Here is a 15,056-nt window from a genome sequence, read left to right as displayed (position 1 = left end):
GTGATGTTCTAAGTTTACCCCATGTGGGTAACTGAAAAGAGATGAAATGACTCATCTGGTTTGTTCTTTGTAATCTCTCATGAACTTAGCTCGGCTTGCTTAGAGCTTTAAGTGGGAAAAAGAGAAAAAGATTCCATTGTTTAAAGGAAGAGAACTACTTTTTTTCTCTCTCTAAGCATTCTCTCTGTATTTACACAGATGACAATTGCTCAGCACTTTCGTGTTATTCCTTGGTTTACTGTTTTAGTGATGTATCTTTTGGTTTTCCATGTATTTTAACTAAAATAGAATCAGATGTTGTTACCTGCTAAATGTTTTCTTGCCCTTTCCACCTACTTACTCATCAGCATTCCTCCCAGTATCTGACAGCAGGAAACAGATGTCACACTTAAATTAGGATAATTTGAGGATGGCTTAATAAGCAGACGCTTTACAAAGACTTTGGGGGGGGGGGGAACGTAGGGAGCCCCAGGGGACAGTATGGCCCTTGGTGCTGGTAACAAGAGAGGACAGCAGGCAGAGGAAGATGAGAGACTCTTAGAATCTCAGTGGAGCCAATGTGATGAAGGCCACTTTGAGAGGAGCAGTGACCATAGGTTGCACATTGAAGGAAGCAGCCAACCAAAAGCAAGCCCATGAGAAGGGACCAGGCAGACTCAATATTTCTACTTCTCTTTCCCCGCTCCCACCAGTCCCCTGCCAGGACTTCCAACTGGCTGATCCCAAGGATAACCAGAAGGCATGGGACACTTGATGCAGAAACTGCCCCCTCCCCGCCGCCCCCCCAATTAGCCTTAGCTGGTGGAGCATGCTCAAAGAGAATGCAGGAGGTACCTACATGTTACTTGTCCTTGCTTCCTTCTCTTTCACATCTGAGACAGGGATGCAATCCCTGCAGCCCACCTTTCTCCACTGATCATCTTCTCCCTCCCCTCTCCCTCTCCACCATCTCCTTCCCAGCAGTGGATCATTTTGCTCAAGTTTCTTCCATTTAAAAACAACAACAATAGATGTAGCAACCTACTCCAATATTCTTGCCTGGGGAATCCCATGGCCAGAGGAGCCTGGTGGGCTATGGTGGCAAAGAGTTGGACATGACTGAAGAGACTTAGCATGCAAACACCCCCTTTTAGTTTCATTTTAATGTTCTTGAAGAAAGGACAGTTAAGATCCATGGGCTGAATTGATGTTAGACATGTAAAGAGTGCATTTCAGGCAAGGAAAAAATTGTCTCAGTAGAGTTTCTGATGAGGAATAAGCAAGGGTCAGAGTGGTTGATGCCTGCTTAGCAAGGCTCAAGAAGAGACTGCAGGACTAGCCAGAATCTGAATTATGCAGGAACTATGGGTTTCAAAAAGGATGTTGGATGTTATCCTGAAGAGATTTGGAAGCTGATCCAGTCACTGTTGCTGTATAATGAGTAACCCCCAAATTAAGTGGTATAATAATGGCCATTTGATTTTTACTCAAGTTTTGTGGGCCAATAATTCATAAGGGACTCAGCTGGGCAGTTCTTGCTCAGATTCTCTTATTTAGTTTTGTTCAGATGTTGCCTGGGGTCAGTGACCATCAGCTGAAGTCTCAGCTGGGCTGGATAGTCAAGATGTTTGGCAGTTGGTGGTGCGAGTTCAGCTGAGGCTGCTGACTAGAGTGCCTTATATGACTTTTCTGAAATGGAGGTCTACCTTTTTTAAAGGTTCAGTTCAGTTCAGTTCAGTCACTCAGTTGTGTCCGACTCTTTGCAACCCCATGAATCGCAGCACGCCAGGCCTCCCTGTCCATCACCAACTCCCAGAGTTTACTCAAACCCATGTCCATCGAGTCAGTGATGCCATCCAACCATCTCATCCTCTGTCGTCCCCTTCTCCTCCTGCCCCCAATCCCTCCCAGCATCAGAATCTTTTCCAATGAGTCAACTCTTCGCATGAGGTGGCCAAAGTATTGGAGTTTCAGCTTCAGCATCAGTCCTTCCAAAGAACACCCAGGGCTAATCTCCTTTAGGATGGACTGGTTGGATCTCCTTGCAGTCCAAGGGACTCTCAAGAGTCTTCCAACACCATAGTTCAAAAGCATCAATTTTTCAGTACTCAGCTTTCTTCACAGTCCAACTCTCACATCCATACATGACCACTGGAAAAACCATAGCCTTGACTAGACAGACCTTTGTTGGCAAAGTAATATCTCTGATTTTTAATATGCTATCTAGGTTGGTTTTTAAAGGTAGTATCATTTTATTTACTGTTACAGGAATGGGGTCACAAAGAGTTGGACATAATGGGTGACTGAACAACAACAACATAGGGAATTTTAGGTTACTTCTTAAAACTAAAAGAAAAGAAATTCAAAATTCCCCAAATAACAAGGCAGGAATTTGGAATTTCAGTTCATTAAGTTTTTATAGCTGACTTTCTCCAAAGTAAGAATCTCAAAGAAAACAGATGGAAGATTTCTGACCCTTTTTGACCCAGGCCCAGAAGTCACATAATGTCACTTCCACTGCATTGCATTAATTGAGTCTGTCCCAGATTCAAGGGTGAGGGCAGTTTTACTCCGTCTCTTAGCTGGGGAGAGTCCCAAGTCCCAATCACATGTGGTCCCAAGAGCATATGTGAAGCATGTTAACATGGAAAATACAATCTCTCCCGCTACTTAAATACTTTTAACACAGTAGTAATGAAGGCCAATATAGGTCCTACAAAGGTCACTGTGCTTGCTGCTCAGACTAAAGATTAAAGAGTGAACAAGACTGTACATGGTAGCCTATGGAAGTAGTGCAGGCAAGATATGTTGATGGCTTGGTGCAGAGGGCTGGCAGCAGACATGGGGAGCAACAAGAAAATATGAATTAAGTTGTAGACGGTACTGCTGAGGCTTGATGAAGGATGGGGTGTGCAGTGTGATGGGGAAGTGATATCATGTGACTCGCAGGTTTCTGGACTTGAAGCTATTAAGTGAATGCTGGTGCTGTTTTCTGAGATTAGGCAGTTAGGAGGAGGGGTGGTTTTGAAGGCAAAAATCAAGGCTTCACTTTAGATTGAGTGCAAGTTGGGCTTCCCCTTGTGGCTCAGTGATAAAGAATCTGCCTGCAATGTAGGAGACCCGGGTTCAATCCCTGGGTCAGGAAGAGCCCCTAGAGGAGGGAATGGCAACCCACTCCAGTATTTTTGTCAGGAAAATCCCATGGACAGAGGAACCTTGGGGGTTATGGTCCATGGGGTTGCAAAGAGTTGGACATGACTGAAGCGACTGAGCATACAAGTTGCTTTGGGGCCAACCAAGTAGACTTGTCGAGAGGCTGTCTACATGCTCAGAGATGGGGCTCAGAGGAAAACTCTGGGCTAGAGATATAAATGTGGTACTGGTCGTCATATGAATGATACATAAAACCATGAAAAGGGATGAGATTCAACTAAGAGAGTGCCTGCAGAGAGAAGAGAGAGGCAGGTGAGAGCACTGAGAATCTGTATTAAATACTGAGCAGAGGAGGAGCTTCCAAAGGAAACAGAAATAGCCAGAGATTGAGCGTATTTTTGGTGGAAGGACATGTATTTTTCCAAACTCACATAAATCAACAGAAAAATCTTAATATAGAAAGTTAGAAACATTAAATATGCTTCTTCCAATTTTCTCTTGGAAAGACTTTTTCCCCCTTCTTGATCAAGCACCTTTCATACTTAGCAGCCTAATAGGCAGTTTCTGATTTCCTGTGATTTCTGCGAGTGAGGTATTTGTTTAAACTAATTAGGTGTTAGAGATGTTATGCTAGAATGCTAATCTCTGTGTGATTCCAAATAACTTGTTTAGCAGAGTGTATTCTCGTTTGGAAGCTACCTGTATGAAAAAAATAAAGTAATAACCTAGAATTTTAACTTTAAATTTTAAACTTAAAATTTTTAAACTAAGTTTAAATTTAAATTTAAAATTAAAACCTAAATTTTTAACTTTAAAAAGTGTCACACACTGTTTACTTTATCAGAGATACTTTGTTCAGCTTCTTGTCAGAGAACTATTTGGAGGTAAATGTGATGAAAACTTAGAAAGGAGGTTCCAAATTAGGTAGTAGATATAGATAGGGTTTCTCTAAAGCAAAGACATCATGAAGTGGGTTGGATAACATCAAGAATGTGACTGAGATGTATCATTTGGTGCAATATACAATTTCTTTTGTTCAAAATCATAGGTGTGAAGACTAACAGTGGGGCATGGGATGAAGTTGACAGAGAAAAGATATAAAGCAGAAAAATAGGCAGGAATTGTGTGCTTCATGACAAATGAGAAGAAGCAGACATAGAGGAATTACGTGAAAGATGTTTATAAAGCATCCTTGATGAAGAGAACATTTTTTTTTTTAACAAATTTTATTGTAGTCACAAAGTTGTACGACCATCACCATTGTCTATTTTTCTTTTTGGCTGTGCCTCACAACCTGTGGAACCTTAATTCCCTGAGCAGGGATTGAACCCACACCCCCTGCATTGGAAGTGCTGAATCTTAGCTGCTGGGCTGTCAGGAAAGCCCCCAAATCCTTGTTTTAATATTGACCCATCTTTAGCAGTGATCACTGGAATATCATTTCATTTTTATTTTTCCACCTTCTGAAACTTCTATCACTGATTGCTTCAAAAAAGTGACTGTCATTCACTGTTCGGAGAAGGCAATGGCAACCCACTCCAGTACTCTTGCCTGGAAAATCCCATAGAAGGAGGAGCCTGGTAGGCTGCAGTCCATGGGGTCGCTAAGAGTCGGACGTGACTGAGCATCTTCACTTCACTTTTCACTTTCATGCATTGGAGAAGGAAATGGCAACCCACTCCAGTGTTCTTGCCTGGAGAATCCCGGGGACGGGGGAGCCTGGTGGGCTGCCGTCTATGGGGTCACAGAGTCGGACACGACTGAAGCCACTTAGCAGCAGCAGCAGTATTCTCTGTCGGAATCAGTCACCCCCCTCTTTAGGAAGGGTATCTTTTTGCTCGGATAGTCTGTTTTCACAGTATGAATGTGGGTACAGTTACAATGAAAATAGCCAAACACCACTTAAGAGAGTGGTGTGACCTGATTTGCTTATTAGGATGGACAAGTGGGAAGTTGGGAGGCTACCAACCTAGAGGAGACAGGATGAGAATCAGAACTGACTCAACAGTGGAAATGGCAGGGAGAGCCCAGATTTGAGCACGGTTTTTGAAGTGGATTAAACAGATCTTGGTGGGCCTTCCCTGGCGGTCCAGTGGTTAGGACTTTCACCTTCCAATGCAGGGGGTGTGGTTCGATCCCTGTTTGAGAAGTTAAGATCCCACTTGCCTCTTGGTCAAAAAACCAAAATGTAAAACAGAAACAATATTGTAACAAATTCAATAAAGACTTTAAAAAGGGCCCACATTGAAAAAAAAAATTCTTAAAACCAGACAGATCTTGGTGACACATCTTGCTGACTGATTCAGTTGAGGCAGTTTAGATAAAGGGAGGAGTCTGATCAGGCTGATGTCTGCCTTAGATCACAGGTGAGACAGAGTCTATGAGAAGGAACCACGCGTGGGCATCATACTGATGAGACAACTAGAGAACATGCCCATGTGTTATCTTCCCAGCAGCTCTATGAAGTGGATAGGCAGACTGTATCTTCCTCTGAGGGAAGGCAACTCAGATGATGTTCAAAACCTGAGGTTCTCCAGATCTGTAGAGTTACTACTTGCTTGCCACTAGCACCTAGATGATGAAGATTTGGAGTAAGGAAGGGGATTTATCTCCCTCAGCTCCACTCACACCAGCAATCACGAACTTACCTATGCATGTATTGAAGGACCTCATCTAGGAATAGAGTTCCAGCTGACCAGGTAGTTATGGCAAACATCTTGTTCATGGAGGGAATTTCATGATTGATTGGCTAGCACATTACTCTCTCTTTTTTTTTTTTTTTTTGACTCTTGTATGAAGGTGACTTACAGCAATGGCTAAATTAAGTCATGCTGCTAATTTACCTCCAAAGGTTTATTTAGCACATCAGAAATATCTTTTCTCCTGACATAAAGAAAAAAGACAATGAAATGTGCACACACATTACTCTTAAAGCTACAATTTCCACTCTTCCTTGCAGTCAGGGTTCTATCTTTAAAAGTCTTAAAAATTTTCTTTAAAAAGGTATTTACCTATTTGGCTCTGCTGGGTTTTAGTTGCGGCATGTGGGATCTAGTTCCCTGACCAGGGATTGAACCCAGGCCCCCTGCATTGGCAGCATGGAGTCTTAGCCATGTGGTGGCAGTAATGAGGTTTTCCTTATAACATTCTCACAGAGGGTAGGGTATTTCTCCCATCTGCCGTTCTTCCTGGCTATGTAACATCTATTCTTGACTCATGGCCCTCCTGGAGGTGTGGTATGTCACCCAGTAATCTATAATAAATGCCTTTCTGATCTAACTAGCTAGAGTTGAGTTTATTGACTGCATCTGAGAACAGTGATGATGCTCAAAGCATGTGTGTGTGTATCTATCCATCTGCTAATCTAGACATAAATTTGTTTATGTTGAACAATTCATTTTGGCACAAGTCACAACTTTTATGGTGCTTTCAAAATAAAATTGACATTTAAAATTTATTTAGCAGTTATTAATTGGACATTTCCTAGAGAAGGGAATAGCAACCTACTCCTGTATTCTTGCCTGGAGAATTCCATGGAGAGGAGCCTGGTGGGCTGCAGTCCATGGGGTTGCAAAGAGTTGGACATGACAGTGTCTAACACACAATTGGACATTTAGGATTTTTTAATTGAAGTCTAGTTGCTATACAATATTATATGTTATAGGTATCCAATATAGTGGTTTAGGAAGAGAAGGGACTTAAATCCTAATGTGCTTTTTAGTGTTACATTCTTTGCTGTAGTCTGAAATCACCATCCATAAGAACAGAAAGCATTGTACTCACTTCTAAAAATTCACAGTTGTCCACCTGCTGCTCTAGCATAAAATTTCCTCCCATCACAATTCAGAAGAAATTATAATGCATATGTTTTTAACTCCCTTTAACAGGTGTTTTTCATGACTCTTGATTCTTTGAAAACCTCAGATTTCTCTAGACCTGGCTGTGGTTGACGTCGTTAACCTCAGTTGGCTTCACTGAAACACTTTGGTGGTAGCCTGTCAGCATATTGGCTTGCAGCACCTCCAAAAACTGACTTGAGCCACCTTAAGTCAAATCAATTTAATAGACATTATTGAACACCTTTGCAGATCAAAGCTCTTTAATAGGAGCTCTTGGAGGTAAAAGGTGGTAAAATGTCTTTCCTGTCATGTTTCTTAGACTAGTTAGGAAATGGTCAAATGAAAGCAAAACAAACCCAAGCAAAACCCGTGTAATCACTGACTAAAATAAGATGTGTGAATCTTCCTAGGTGGCACAGTGGTAAAGAACCCACCTGCCAATTCAGGGGATGTGGTTTGATGCCTGGGTTGGGAATATCCCCTGGAGTAGGAATAGCAATCCACTCCAGTACTCTTGCCTGGAAATTTCCATGGACAGAGGAGCCTGGCAGGCTGCTGTCCATGAGGTTTCAAAGAATCGGACATGACTGAGCACACATGCACGCAAAAAATTCTTTGCAGCAGGTGAGGTAGAGAAGAGAAAAAACTGAATGCCCAGATTCCAAGCAGTTGTCCAGTATTTCAAAGGGAATTAACTTCATGGATGCCAGTCACTGTCTGTCATCATTCATCTTAGAGGTCACAGAGTGAAAATTTGACAAATGATAAGAAACTAGAAAAAAAATGTCCAAATGAAACACAAAGTAAGCAGGGAACTAAAAGGGAAAATAAAAAGCAGAGAAGTAAATTAATTAAAAACAGAAGCACTAAAAAGAAAGTCAGTGAAACAAAAAGTTCATTCTTTGAGAAGGCTGATAAAATTTATAAGCCACCAGGCCAACTGATTGTGAAATGATCAGGAATTACAGAATTGGCATCATAACAGATTCTATAGATTTTTTTTTTAAAAATTTTATTTATTTTTGGCTGTGCTGAGTCTTCACTGCTGTGCTGGCTTCTCTCTGCTGCTGCTAAGTCACTTCAGTCGTGTCCAACTCTGTGACCCCATAGACGGCAGCCCACCAGGCTCCCCCATCCCTGGGATTCTCCAGGCAAGGACACTGGAGTGGGTTGCCATTTCCTTCTCCAGTGCATGAAAGTGAAAAGTGAAGGTGAAGTCGCTCTGTCGTGTCCGACTCTTAGCGACCCCATGGACTGCAGCCCACCAGGCTCCTCCTCCTATGGGATTTTCCAGGCAAGAGTACTGGAGTGGGGTGCCATTGCCTTCTCTGGGCTTTTCTCTAGTTGCCATGAATTTGGGCCACTCTAGTTGCTACTCTCTAGTTGATGTGCTAAGGCTTCTCATTGCTGTAGCTTTTCTTTTTGTGGAGTAGGGGCTCTAGGGCGTGCAGGTTTCAGTAGTTGCAGCCCGGTGGGCTCAGTAGTTGTGGCTCTCAGGTTCTAGAGCACAGGCTCAATAGTTACAGCACAGGGGCTTAGTTGCTCTGCAGCATGTGGGATCTCTCCGAATCAGGGATCAAACTCATGTCTCCTGCATTGGCAGGTGGATTCTTTCCCACAGAGCCACCAGGGAAGCCCTGGGATTCTATAGATCTTAAAAAAAAAAATTAACAGAAGGTGAAAATGACATAGGAAGACAAAAAGGATAGTAATGCTAATAAAATGCAAGTAAATTATAGCAATCTTGAACACATAGTCACTTAATGATAGTCTTTAAATATATAAAGCATCAAATTATATAGTTAAGCAGACAGAGCAACAGAAGTATTAATAATGTTAGTGAGAGTTTTGTTTATTTTTTTAAATGCGTCTGTTTTGGAAATTGAAAGAACAAGCAAGCCAGAAATAAAGTAGACGACTTGACCTAAAAGACTCAGAATTTTATAATTGAAATTTTGTAAGTAGAAATATATAACTGTTAAGTACACACTGTTTTTGAGAGTTGTATGCGTGCATGTGTGCTAAGTTGCTTCAGCTGTGTTCAACTTTTTGCAACCCCACCTACTATCGCCCGCCAGGCTCCTCTGTCCATGAGATTCTCCAGGCGAGAATAATGGAGTGAGTTGCCATTCCCTCCTCCAGGGGATTTTCCTGACTCAGGGATCAACCTCGCCTCCTGCATGGCAGGCTGGATCTTTACCACTAGTGCCGCCTGGGAAGAACTTTGAGCGCCATGTTGCTGCCGTTCAGCTGTCTAGTCCGACTCTTTGTGGCCCTGTAGACTGTAACACCCCAGGCCTCCCTGTCCCTCATCATCTCCCAGTTTGCCCAAGTTCGTGTTCATTGCACTGGTGATGCAGCTATCGCATTGAGAGCCATGTACTATATTACAAAAAATATGTACTAGGTCACAAAGGAAATCCCAATAAATTACAAAGCATTGGCATCAACCTACTCCAGTGTTCTTGCCTAGGAAATCTCATGTTCAGAGGAGCCTGGTGGGCTACAGTCCAAAGGCTTGTAAAAAAGCTGGACACGAAAAAAAAAAAAAAAAAAAAGCTGGACACGACTCAGTGCCTGAGCACAAGTGGCACAAACATTGGCATTATATAAATAATGTACTCTGACCACAGCACAGCACAGTCAGGAATTCGTAATAAAAGAGGAGCTTAACAAAACCTACCTCCGTATGATTTAAATATTACTAAATAATTCCCATATGAAATAAAAAATTATGAAATGCCTAAAGCTAGAATACAAAGTGGTACATGTCAAAATTTGTGGAACAGAGCTAATGACTATCTGAAACTTTGATTGTGTTCTTAGATAGCAAGAAATAAAATACATAAACAAGAAGCTGGTAAAAAAATGACAGAGTAAATATAAATCAACAAGAAGGAAATAAATAACAATGATAAAGGCAGAAATTAATAAGTTTAAGAATAACAATAACAAAATATAGGAAAATTTGACACAAAATGGATTTATTTAAAAGACTAATAAGATCTCTCCTAAGACTAATTACAAAATGCAATGCAATATTGAAATGAGTATTATAGTTGAAGATTTTGAAATGGTTTTATTAAAAAAGTAAAGACTATTTTGAAGAAAAAATGTGCCATAGAATTGGAAAACTAAGAATAAATATCTTGAGTTCATAATATATCAGAATTGTCAAAAGAAGAAAGAAAAAGCTATAGTAAATTATGATTCCAGAAATTAAATGATAATTAATCTTCAATTTTCTATGAAATATTCTCCCCCCAATTATTTCTGGGTCCAAATAGTTTCTCTGATTTATTCTACAAATTTCAAAGGAACAGTAATCCCTATCTAGATTACTCTAGAAAGTAGAAAAAAAGGAAAATGCTTACCTCATTTTATGAGACTAGTACAACATAATACTAAAAACTAGTTTAAGAAAAGATAATTTTAGGTTAATATTACTTAAGAACAGCTGTTAAACTTTCTTTTAAAAAGTTTCACAACTATAATGATTTAAGAGTGACCATTGCATGTAATATTGGAAAAAGAATATCCTTGTCTATCTGGGGTTTATGACTGCTTACTGCCAGGTAAGGTGGCGAGCAATAACAGAAGTGCACAAGCATAAAAATACTCTCTAAATCAGATACTCTATTTAAAATTAAGGTACCATGACCATGTTGGTTTTTTTCCAGGAACGTAAGGTTGATTGAATATCAGAAAAATATATCCACATAACTCACCACATTAATGAACTAAAGGAAAAAAAGCAGTTGGTGCAAATAAATCACTTGCTAATTTTCTACACACATTTACTATGAAAGCTTGCAGATAAGTAAGAGTAGAAGCAACCTACCTTAACTGAAAAGTGGATATTGACACAAATATCAAAGTACAAATGGCACTTTATTATAAAATTCAGATTTTTACCTCTGAGTTCAGTGAAAAAAACAACAACAAAACTCCCAAGTGTGTCTGTGCTTGCTGTTACAGTTCAGTGTGAAACTAGAGGTCTTTATAACTAAATTCAAAAATTCTAAAATGCTACAATATTTAGAAGGGAGTAGATAAAATGATTACCTACAGATGATATCTTAATTAACATATCAAACCCAAAAGAATCAAAGAAAGTTTCATGCAACTAATAAGAAATTTCAAAAGGATTCTTAGTTATAATATCCATATGCCACATTAGTTATATTTACCTAAACCAACAATAACTGAGTGAAAGTTGTTCTGAAAACTAAGATGCCATTTACAATAATAACAGCAATATCCTGGAAATTACAAAGAATGATAAATAATTCAGAAGTCCTGTAGGGAGACAGTTTTTTAAAATTTAGCTTTCTATTGAAGTATAGTTTATTTACAGTGTTGTGTTAATTTCTGCTCTACAGCAAGGTGACTCAGTTAGACCCCTACATTCTTTTTCATATTCTTTCCCGCTGTGGCTTATCCCAGGATATTGAATGTGGTTCCCTGTGCTATACAGTAGGATCTTGTTGTTTATCCATTTTCTGTATAATAGTTTGCATCTACTAACCCCAAATTCCTAGTTCATTCCTCTCCCACCCTCTCCCCCATGGTAACCCAAACCTGTTTTCTGTCTGTGAGTCTGTTTCTGTTTTGTAGATAGGTTCATTTGTGTCATATTTTACAGTCCACATATTGCGTGGTATTTGCCCTTCTGACTTATTTAACTTAGTGTAATCTCTAGGTCCATTCATGTTGCTGCAACTGGCCTTATTGCATTCTTTTTTATGGCATGTGGAGTAGTATTCCACTGTATACATGTACCACATCTTCTTTACCCATTCATCTTTTGATGGACATTTAAGTTGTTTCCATGTCTTGGCTACTGTGAATAGTGTTGCTATGAATGTTGGGGGTGCATGTATCTTTTTGAGTTAGAGTTTTGTCTGGATGTATGCCCAGGAGTGGGATTGAAGGATCATATGGTAATTCGATTTTTAGCTTTCTGAGGAAACTCAATACTGTTTTCCATAGTGGTTACACCAATTTACATTCCCACTAACAGTGTAGGAGGGTTCCCTTTTCTCCACACCCTCTCTAGCACTTGTTATTTGTACACTTTTTAGTGATAGCCATTCTGACTGGTATCATGTTGTGTATCTCATTGTAGTTTTGATTTGCATTCATTTAACAATTAGTGATGTTGAACATCTTTTCATGGGCCTATTGGCCATCTGTATGTCTCCTTTGGAGAAATGTCTGTTTAGGTCTTCTGCCCATTTTTTGAATTGGGTTGTTTGGTTTTTGTTGAGTTATATGAGCTGTTTGTGTATTTTGGAAAATAAGCCCTTGTTGATTGTATTATTTGCAAATATTTTCTCCTAGTCTGTAGCTTGTCTTTACATTTTGTTTATGGTTTCCTTTGCTGTGCAAAGGCTTGTAAATTTGATTAAATCCCACTTGTTTATTTTTGTTTTTACTTCTATTGCCTTGGGACACAGAGCTAAGAAAATATTGGTATGATTTATGTCAGAGAATGTTTTGCCTATGATCTGTCTAGGGGTTTTATGGTGTTATATTGTATGTTTACGTCTTTTAGCTATTTTGAGTTTTTATTTTTGTGTGTAGTGTAAGGTGTGTTCTAACTTCACTGATTCACATTCAGCTGCTGTCTGTACTGTAGCCCGCCAGGCTCCTCTGTCTGTGGGATTCTCTAGGCAAGAATACTGGACTGGGTTGCCATGCACTCCTCCAGGGGATGTTCCTGACTCAGGGATTGAATCCATGTCTCTTATGTCTCCTGTGTTAGCAAGAAGGGTATTTACAATAATTAACATTGTAATGATATTCAGTTCAGTCCAGTTGTTCAGTTGTGTCTGACTTTAATTCTCCTCAAATTAATCTATACAAGGCATTAGCAAACTAAACCTGGAGATCACATCCAGTCCACAAGCTCTTGTGCATAAAGTTTTATTGGAACCCAGCCACATTCTTTGTTTACATGTATCTTAGGCTGTTACCCTTCTGCAATAGCAGAATTGAGTAGTTGCAACACATAATGTATGGTCTGCAAAAACTAAAATATTTATTACCTGGCTTTTACATAAAAAGTTTACAGACCCATGATTTAGCCATTTTAAAATGCTATTCCAATCTGATGCTGAAGCTGAAATTTCAATACTTTGGCCACCTCATGTAAGGAGCTGATTCTTTGGAAAAGACCCTGATGCTGGGAAAGATGGAAGACAAAAGGAGAAAGGCGTGGCAGAGGATGAGATGGTTAGATAGCATCACCAACTCAATGAACATGAATTAGAGCAAACTCAGGGAGATAGTTGAAGGACAGGGAAGTCTGGCACACTGCAGTCCATGGGGTTGCAAAGAGTTGGGCATGACTTAGCAACTGAACAACAACATGGAAAATCTCCATATTTCTTAGGCAAATAAACAAACGTACTTTGAAGTTATATGAATACTAGTTACATTAATAGTTATGATAATTCAGAGAAAGATAATGGAGGTTGACCCTGTTAGATTAAGACACATTTCAAAGCTATTTTAATAAAAAAGCATGTACTGTATGGGAGCAGTCAAAAGGACCAATGCTATACAGTAGATGGAGATCAAAGTAAAATGGGAACTTGTTATAAGATAGAAATGCCATCGCAAATTCATGAGGAAGGATAAATAGTAAATTGTTTTATTAAAGGTGAATCAATGTATGAATAAAATGTTGAATTCCTTCCTCACAACCTTATCCCATGCATAAAGATAAACTGCAAAGTAATTAAAACTGAAATATGGAAAGAAAATCTATAAAGTGAAAACAAAAGTTTGCAAGAATATCTTTGTGACTTTAGGATGGTGTATATCTTTTGAAAGAAAAATAGAAAGTGCTCTGAAACTCAAAGTTGACAGTGTAAGTAACATAAAATTTGAATGAAGGAGGGAGATGAATTTGTCAATGTGTATAAAGGAACTCTATTTAATGAAGAACACTGCAGACAAAGTCAGCAGAATTAGGATTCACTGTAAGAAGATTTTTGCAACATCTATAATGAACAAAGCACTTACAACTAGAAAAATAAAAGCAGAGAAAAGTAAAAAAAGACAAAGGCATCAAATACGAATTTTCAGGAGGGGAAACAGAAAACATGAAGGGCATGACAGAGCTTCATTTTCAATAGAAATAGTGAGATCAAATTCAGTTAACAACGCAGATAGCACTTTGTATCCACTAGATTACAAAAATGAGTTAAGTGGATGCTATCAAATGCTGATGGGAATATGAGGAAAGAGGAACCATCATGCTCTGCTGGATGCACTGCCAACTGGTGGAAGAATATAGCTATACTTAACAAAATTAAATATGTGATACAATATGACCCTGTACTCCTACCTCTGGGAAAATATTACAAAGAAATTTTTGTGTGATTGTAGAAGAGACATCTGTGAGGTTTTCATTTCACCATTGTTTGTGATAGCAAAAGTTGAAGAGATATCACTAGGAGAAAAGACAATGAGAGATTTTATTTCACAATAGATGGAAACTGTCCCACAGATGCAAGAAATTAGATTAGATTTACATTTACCAAAATGGATAGATTTCATATAGGTTTAAAAAAAAACAAGGGTGATAGCACTGGATCGTTTTGAAAAATTAAAAAATTCCCCACAAAATTAATAATTGATATTTTCCCAGGACAATATGTTTGAAAATAGTCATGATAGATGGATTGGAAAGACACACTAAAATGAAGAGAGAGGGTATTTAGGGTCAATGGGAAGGATAGCAGAAATAATAATCATAACAACTTGAGACTTTGTGTGGTCTAATAATGATAGTTTGCCCTGAACTGAGGTGGGTCACCCGAATAAACACTGAGCGCACCCTGCAACCCCCATAAAAAGGGCAGGTCTCAATGTCAGTGATGCAAGACAGTAACCACGGTGGATTTGGGAGTAAAAGTCCCTTGAGATATCTGACATTGAAGAACTTGAAAAGGAGAGGGAGATGGCACAGTTAGCTGGTATCTAGAAAATGACAAAGACATTATCTCTATCTATCTATCTATCTATATACACACATGCGCACATACTAGATGGACAGGGACAATGAATAACTGG

General features: G+C 39.3%; 1 non-coding gene across 1 annotated transcript; it reads right to left on the bottom strand.

The window, feature by feature from the left end:
• Positions 1-5,919: 5,919 nt before the first annotated feature.
• LOC133049757 (small nucleolar RNA SNORA19) lies at positions 5,920-6,049 on the bottom strand. Its single transcript, XR_009691447.1, has one exon. It is a non-coding gene; the product is annotated as a small nucleolar RNA SNORA19 (small nucleolar RNA).
• Positions 6,050-15,056: the final 9,007 nt, after the last annotated feature.

The sequence above is a fragment of the Dama dama genome, chromosome 30 (genome assembly GCF_033118175.1).
Source record: "Dama dama isolate Ldn47 chromosome 30, ASM3311817v1, whole genome shotgun sequence".
In the NCBI taxonomy this organism is placed as follows: Eukaryota; Metazoa; Chordata; class Mammalia; order Artiodactyla; family Cervidae; genus Dama; species Dama dama.
This window is presented reverse-complemented; position numbering and strand designations above follow the sequence as displayed.